Source organism: Epinephelus fuscoguttatus, linkage group LG11 (assembly GCF_011397635.1).
Source record: "Epinephelus fuscoguttatus linkage group LG11, E.fuscoguttatus.final_Chr_v1".
Lineage (NCBI taxonomy): Eukaryota > Metazoa > Chordata > Actinopteri > Perciformes > Serranidae > Epinephelus > Epinephelus fuscoguttatus.
In genome coordinates, this window is record NC_064762.1 from 20,791,657 (window position 1) to 20,797,656 (window position 6,000).

The 6,000-nt window shown below is 39.5% G+C and overlaps 1 protein-coding gene across 1 annotated transcript in view; it reads right to left on the reverse strand.

Moving 5' to 3' along the window:
- The window catches only part of hpcal1 (hippocalcin-like 1), an 18,685-nt gene extending 13,209 nt beyond the window's left edge, over positions 1–5,476 (reverse strand). The window contains exon 1 of the mRNA XM_049590019.1: positions 5,116–5,476. The gene's annotated coding sequence lies outside the window, so the exon portion shown is untranslated. The remainder of the gene's footprint in view (positions 1–5,115) is intronic.
- Positions 5,477–6,000: the final 524 nt, after the last annotated feature.

Sequence of the window (6,000 nt, forward strand, 5' to 3'; positions counted from 1 at the left end):
CAATATCTGTCAAATTCATCTTTAACTTTGGTTATTTTTTGGGCAAATGAATTACACTCAAAATATGAGTAGGGAGGTGGGGAGAAAGTCTGCAACTGTGACTGTAACTGAACAATCTTGTACAAAAAGACCAATTACACTTAATTGGTAGTAAAAAGGCAACCACATAGGATTGGTGGAGGGAGCCAGGGTGAGAACAGAAAGAAACAGGACTAAATTATTTACACAATGTTATCATATGTTTTATCAACTTTACATTTTTAAATATCACCATTAACGTCAATACTGGTGTATGAATACATCCGTGGAGTAGATATTGAAATATTTCACTTGAAAGGTGTAACACTTAGAGCTGCTGGTGGTGCTACGGGAAAAGCAAGGTAATCACTAAAGTAATTAAGATTCATCTCCTGCACACTGCTGGCATGGCTAAAAATAATCTGACACAAATTATAGTGTGTCAAAACAGAGCAAAAGCCTTCTACTGCATTTTTACACACTATCGTGGCATTTTGTGGCAGCTTATTTGTTACAAGCCTGTGAATGTTTCAGTGCAGGAATAAAAGTGATGCTCAGTTTGAGAATATAATATCATTGTGTCTTCTGACTTTGATTTAACAGGGCTATGGTTTAAATTACACAGTGCCCTGCAGGCCAGAGAGTAGTCCTTCCGCTCTAACATACAACAGGATGAGGAAGCAACAGCACCTCCTCAGCTCTGGGTCACATGGACTTTTCCAGGACAGCTCAGTGAGCAGGCTGAGTCGGAGCAGACGTAAGTATGGGCGTTGCTATTTATTCCCTCAAACACACAAAACCACATGAAAACCTAGAAGATTCCAGGCTGGGAGACTGAAGCGTGCTGCAGTGATGTTTCAGGAATGTGTGCTGCTAAATTAAGAGAGTGGAGATAGTTGTAATTTGGGGCGGAAAACAGCAAAAGAGTGTGTACTCTGGAAAAGAGGATGTTTGTTAAAATTATACAAACACACTTGCAGAGCAGTTGCACAGAGTCTCCTGGCCTCTGAAACATGCTCATTAAACCCTAAAAGTAAACTAGACTCACACAAATAAAATATGGGCTGCAATTATGGCTTATGCCACTTTTTTTTTTTTTTTTTTTTTACAAACTTACTTCTTAGAATAAAAAACATTGAAGGGAGTAGAACAAAGTCACAACACTGATGAAGCACACTTCTGTGCAATGCAAACAGTTGTCTTATAACTGCTTGTGATTCCTGCATGTACATGCAGGCCTGCATTTGAGATGTTGCAGGATGCTTTGGATGTTTTCACAGCTGGGAACAGGGCATTTTCCGAAGTTGCTACTTGGTGCAGTGGAAAATGTTCTGAAATGCAGTCAGAAATAACCGCTAGATATCGCTCTGACATCTGCGTGACCTCCTCTGCAGAGAGAATCACGCTCTCACTGCCTCGTCTGCCACAGATTGCAGTGTAAGTTCGCAACTCCGGGTGCTGTCTGTGAGCGTTGTTTGATACACAACAGCCCCCTGAGATTGCCATTCCACATTCAGTGTTTGCAATTCCCTTTGATTACACAGCAACAGTCTCTCCTCTTGTCCCCCAACCCCCATAGCCATTCCTGTTTCTGTATGGTCCACTTTTTCCAGTGGGTTCCCTGCCTAATGAGACTGGTTCACACAGGCCCCCCCACCCCAGGGCTCACAGTGATGATCTTATAAACCTCCGAGCAGGCCAGTTTCACTGCTGTTTGCCATTCCTGGGCCTACTTCATTTCCTGGGTAATGGCTTGTCACAACAAAGAAAGCCTCCATTCTTCTCCCAGATGCTCATTATACGTCTTGTATTAGCAAAGACGGAAAAATAAAGGACAGAAGAGATGTGTTTAGACACGCAGTAGTAGAAGTGGTCCGTCTATCCATAAAGCATGACACATAGCTGATGGGGCTCATTATGTTTCTGACAGTGCATCAGTTAGTGAGTGTACACAACTACATCAACTGGTGTCAATATTTTCAAGCATGGGTTGCATGCACAGGAAAAGGTTTGTGGTTTAAGCCTCTAAATTGTGAATATTCACTGGCTGGACAAAACAAGACGAGTGAAGACATCACCTTGTCCTCTGGGAAACTCTGATGGACATTTGATCGACTTCCTATCTAATCAATTAATAACAATAAATCTGTAGGTTCATAGATGATGAAAACAAGCGTGAGCTGCAGCCCTACAAAGAGTTTGTTAATCCGCTGGATAATTTCCACTTTCTCGCTGCCCAAAATAGAACTGACTCCACATTTCACAGAACATTTCCCGTCCTCAACTCTGCGTAAACACGACAGAGAAAATATTTTTCATGCCGTCTGTGTTGTGCCTCTTTTGAATGAAATGTAAATCAAACAAACTGATATGGCTCTGTTGCGTGGAAAGAAAGCAGAGTTACCATTTTAGTGGAGCGTACGTGTAGCCTGCTGTGCAGGGGATGAGCAGAGCGGCCCTGCAGCTCGGAGTTGTGTGTGTGTGTTTGCTACTGGTAACTAAGACTGCATCAGGTGGGTGAGGAGTTAGTCCAGTGCGAGAGGAAGAAAAGGAGAAAATGAGCTTGCAAGTTATTCTCGCTTTCAGCGCTGCATCGTGGCAGTCTCTCTGAACTAGTGTCAGAGAAAATCATGCAGGCGATCAGGATAAAGTCCCCAGACACACCAGTAGTCAAGGCAACAGGATAGTAGAGCTAGGCTTATGAAAGGGAGGCGCTGTAACTATCAATCTGGGGCAGACGCAGGGCAGGAGATATATCAAGAATATTTTTTATGTTTGTGTTTCAATTTCAAATGTTTGCTGCTTGCTATAAAAACACTTCATCTAATGAAGCATTTTATTTATCCTGTTCAATGATTTCTGCATCATACTCACTGCTTAAAAGTTCACGCTTTCAGAATTATTATCTTTATTGTAGCAATGAGACAGTGATAATGTTTTCCATTAGTGAGTGGGCTTATTTATTTTGGACACACTCTTTGCATGTTGGCGTACGTCTTCTTATTAAAAAGTGTGAGATTAAAAAAGCAGCAACAACAGTGTGAAATAGTAGTTGAAATTAGCGAGCTGGCACGCATGATTATGGCAAGACAGAAGTTTTAAGGGATGGATAGTCCCACGTCTTTGTTCATCAATAATGAGTCTTCACACGATATATTTCCCTTAGGACTTGGCAATAACTCTTTCTGCATCCTACAGTGATTACATGGGCTTATCAAATCACATATCTGTTGTCCAAACAATTTATTTCAAACAAGCTGTGTCAAAGAAATTCCAGAAATTAGTTATCTGAGATCAAGATCTTTTAAGCAAGAGAGGCCTGAGAACAAATTACATAACAATCATAAAACAATGAACACACACACACACACACATGGGTAAACTTTTGGTTAATTATTATATCAACAAGTTATTGAAGTATTTGTTTGACATGTATATAGATTTTCCCCAGCAGTGGAACACAGATGCTCTGAGCAGTTGTGTTTGTTATGTGGTCATGCATACATCGTGATTGCTTATTGATTTAGGAAAATAGGACAGCCCTGCTTTAACTTCAACTACACATATACACAATTACTAATTACAAATTGTGGATCTCATATCCACCATTGTGTTTATACTTAAATTAAACTGGCCTGCTTCATGTACACGCCCCCTCAGTCACTGCTGTGATCCTTCTTAAATTCCATCCTACTTATCTTCTCTCTTGAATATGAAATATGGAAGTTATAATCTACATGCGCAGGAATTTTTTGCATCTTGTTGTGCCCAAAGTCAGAGCTGAACTGGGGGGGAAAAGCCTTTAGGCTCTCTGCACCAACTGTATGGAACAATCTGCTAAGTTATCTGAAGCTTCAATATGTGACGACCTTGAATGAGTTTAAAACCATGGTGAAATCTACTGAGTCCACGCTGTCTGTGTGCAACTGTCTTATGTAATTATCCTATGTCACTAAAGTCTATGTGCTTATGTGAATTTTTTAATTTCTGTTCAAACTGTCTTGCTGCTGTTCTTGGCCAGGTCTCCCTTGTAAAAGTGATCTTTGATCTCAATCACGGTGTCTACAGATACAACTAAGTTAAATTTAAGACCTTTTAAGACCTCTTTAATACCACCTTATATGACATTTAAGACCAAACCTGCAATCGAAATACATGTGTAAGTACTCTTTCCAAGTAAACATACTGATGTCAGGTCGAACAGTAAGGAAAAATGACAAGTGGGTGAGTTTAAGTTTAATGTGTTTAATGTAAAAAGAAAACAAAATCTCATCTCTGTCATAAATGCTATTTATTACTGCAATTCCTTAGTCTGTCCAATGATTGTAAACATACATTGGGTCTGTCAGGCTCGAGAAATTTTTGTGGTAATGTGAAAGAATATATTTAAAACCCCTTAAATCTGAATTAAGACTTTTTAAGGCCTTGTATGTATTTTGTTGGTCTTTATTTCTATTGTATGTCTCTTTCTTTCTTGATGTAATCTTCTTTCTTAGCTGTCTATATGTCTCTGCGCCTGTTTTTACTTGCTCTGTTATCACTGCATCAAACAAAAAAGTTAAAGGGGGAAAAAAAAATGCCATTTATTATTGCAATTCTTCGGTGTATCCAGTGATTGTAAACAGTCACTGGGTCTGTCAGTCTGGAGAGATTTTTGCGATGATGTAATGGAAAATATTTGAATTTAAGACTTTTATATTCAGAATATTTAAGACATTTAAATACTTTTTAAGGACCTGTCAATGGGACAGACCTGCTTAAATAAGGATAGGAAAATAAATAAATAAAACTTAAATTTATGCAGGTTTTGTTCACAGTTTGTTTCGTGCTTTTTGCAAAACTTGCCCTGACTTAACATGTTTTTTTTTTTGTTTTTTTTTTTAGTCTACCAGAGGCTGAATAATAAAGCAGCTGTAACAAATTCTCCAGTGTAGGTGTGATGTAGGCTAGTCATGTATGGGTGTAGCCCTCAAAACACCCTCCTCTGTCATGGGGAAATTGCCACAGCAGACCAGGGTAGACTAAGTGCAGAAGCAGATGGACGTTACAGAGGCTTTAACCACTGTTTCTTTATTTAATAAAGTCGTGTAAACTTACCTATTTTAGCTGGAACTGTTGTTTTGTGAGTGTTCCGGTTGTGAAGTCCACTTTCTTTAATCCCACTTTCCCACTTCACGTCACCAACAGCCTTAACTTAACCGTTAACTTACAGTAGCCCAACCTAACACCTCCTCCCACTGATACAACTCTATAAAAACACAACACGAGAATTAGAGAAGATGCTCAAAAGAGTCGGACACGTTAAGAGGCAAAAAATAAAGCGAAGACGGACCGGAGTTGCTTTAATGTTGTTTTGTTAAGCTAGGTTGTTGTTGAGTCGGTCCTACCTCCAGTTCCCGGTGTAGCAGCTTTATCATTTAGTGGAAGATGTGGCACAGAGCTCGGTTTTCATCCGACTTTCCCAAGTTGCGACTAAAGGGGTTTCTTTTCTCTTAAACGTCGAGTAAACCTACTTCCTTTGACTGCTAGAGACGTGAGCGCGCTTTGTGGTTATCAAATACTTCAATTAAGTGTTAAAAAAAATGTAGTCGCGATGTTGAAGTCATTTTATAAAGATTTGCCCGCTATGCACACTTCAACCACCCCCGCTTAGGAAATGGACTCGTCCACACTCGCTGCTTCCATCGGACAAACAGTCGCAGCAGCGTCCTGTGGAAAATTATCACTGGAGACTATTATTAGCACAATATCTAAAATAAACGGTTCACATTTGAGGGAAAATCTTGATACCACGGAAAGTACTCTGCAACTGCACCAAACGCACATATTATCATGAAAGAAGGCCATAAAAAATAGCAATTATATCATAAAATTTAGATAAAACATGCAATCCTATAAGCAAATATCTTATTGGAATACTAATAGTTAAGAAGTAACCCCTTAGAAGAAAACTACTCCAGCACATGATGTCACAGCCCCTTG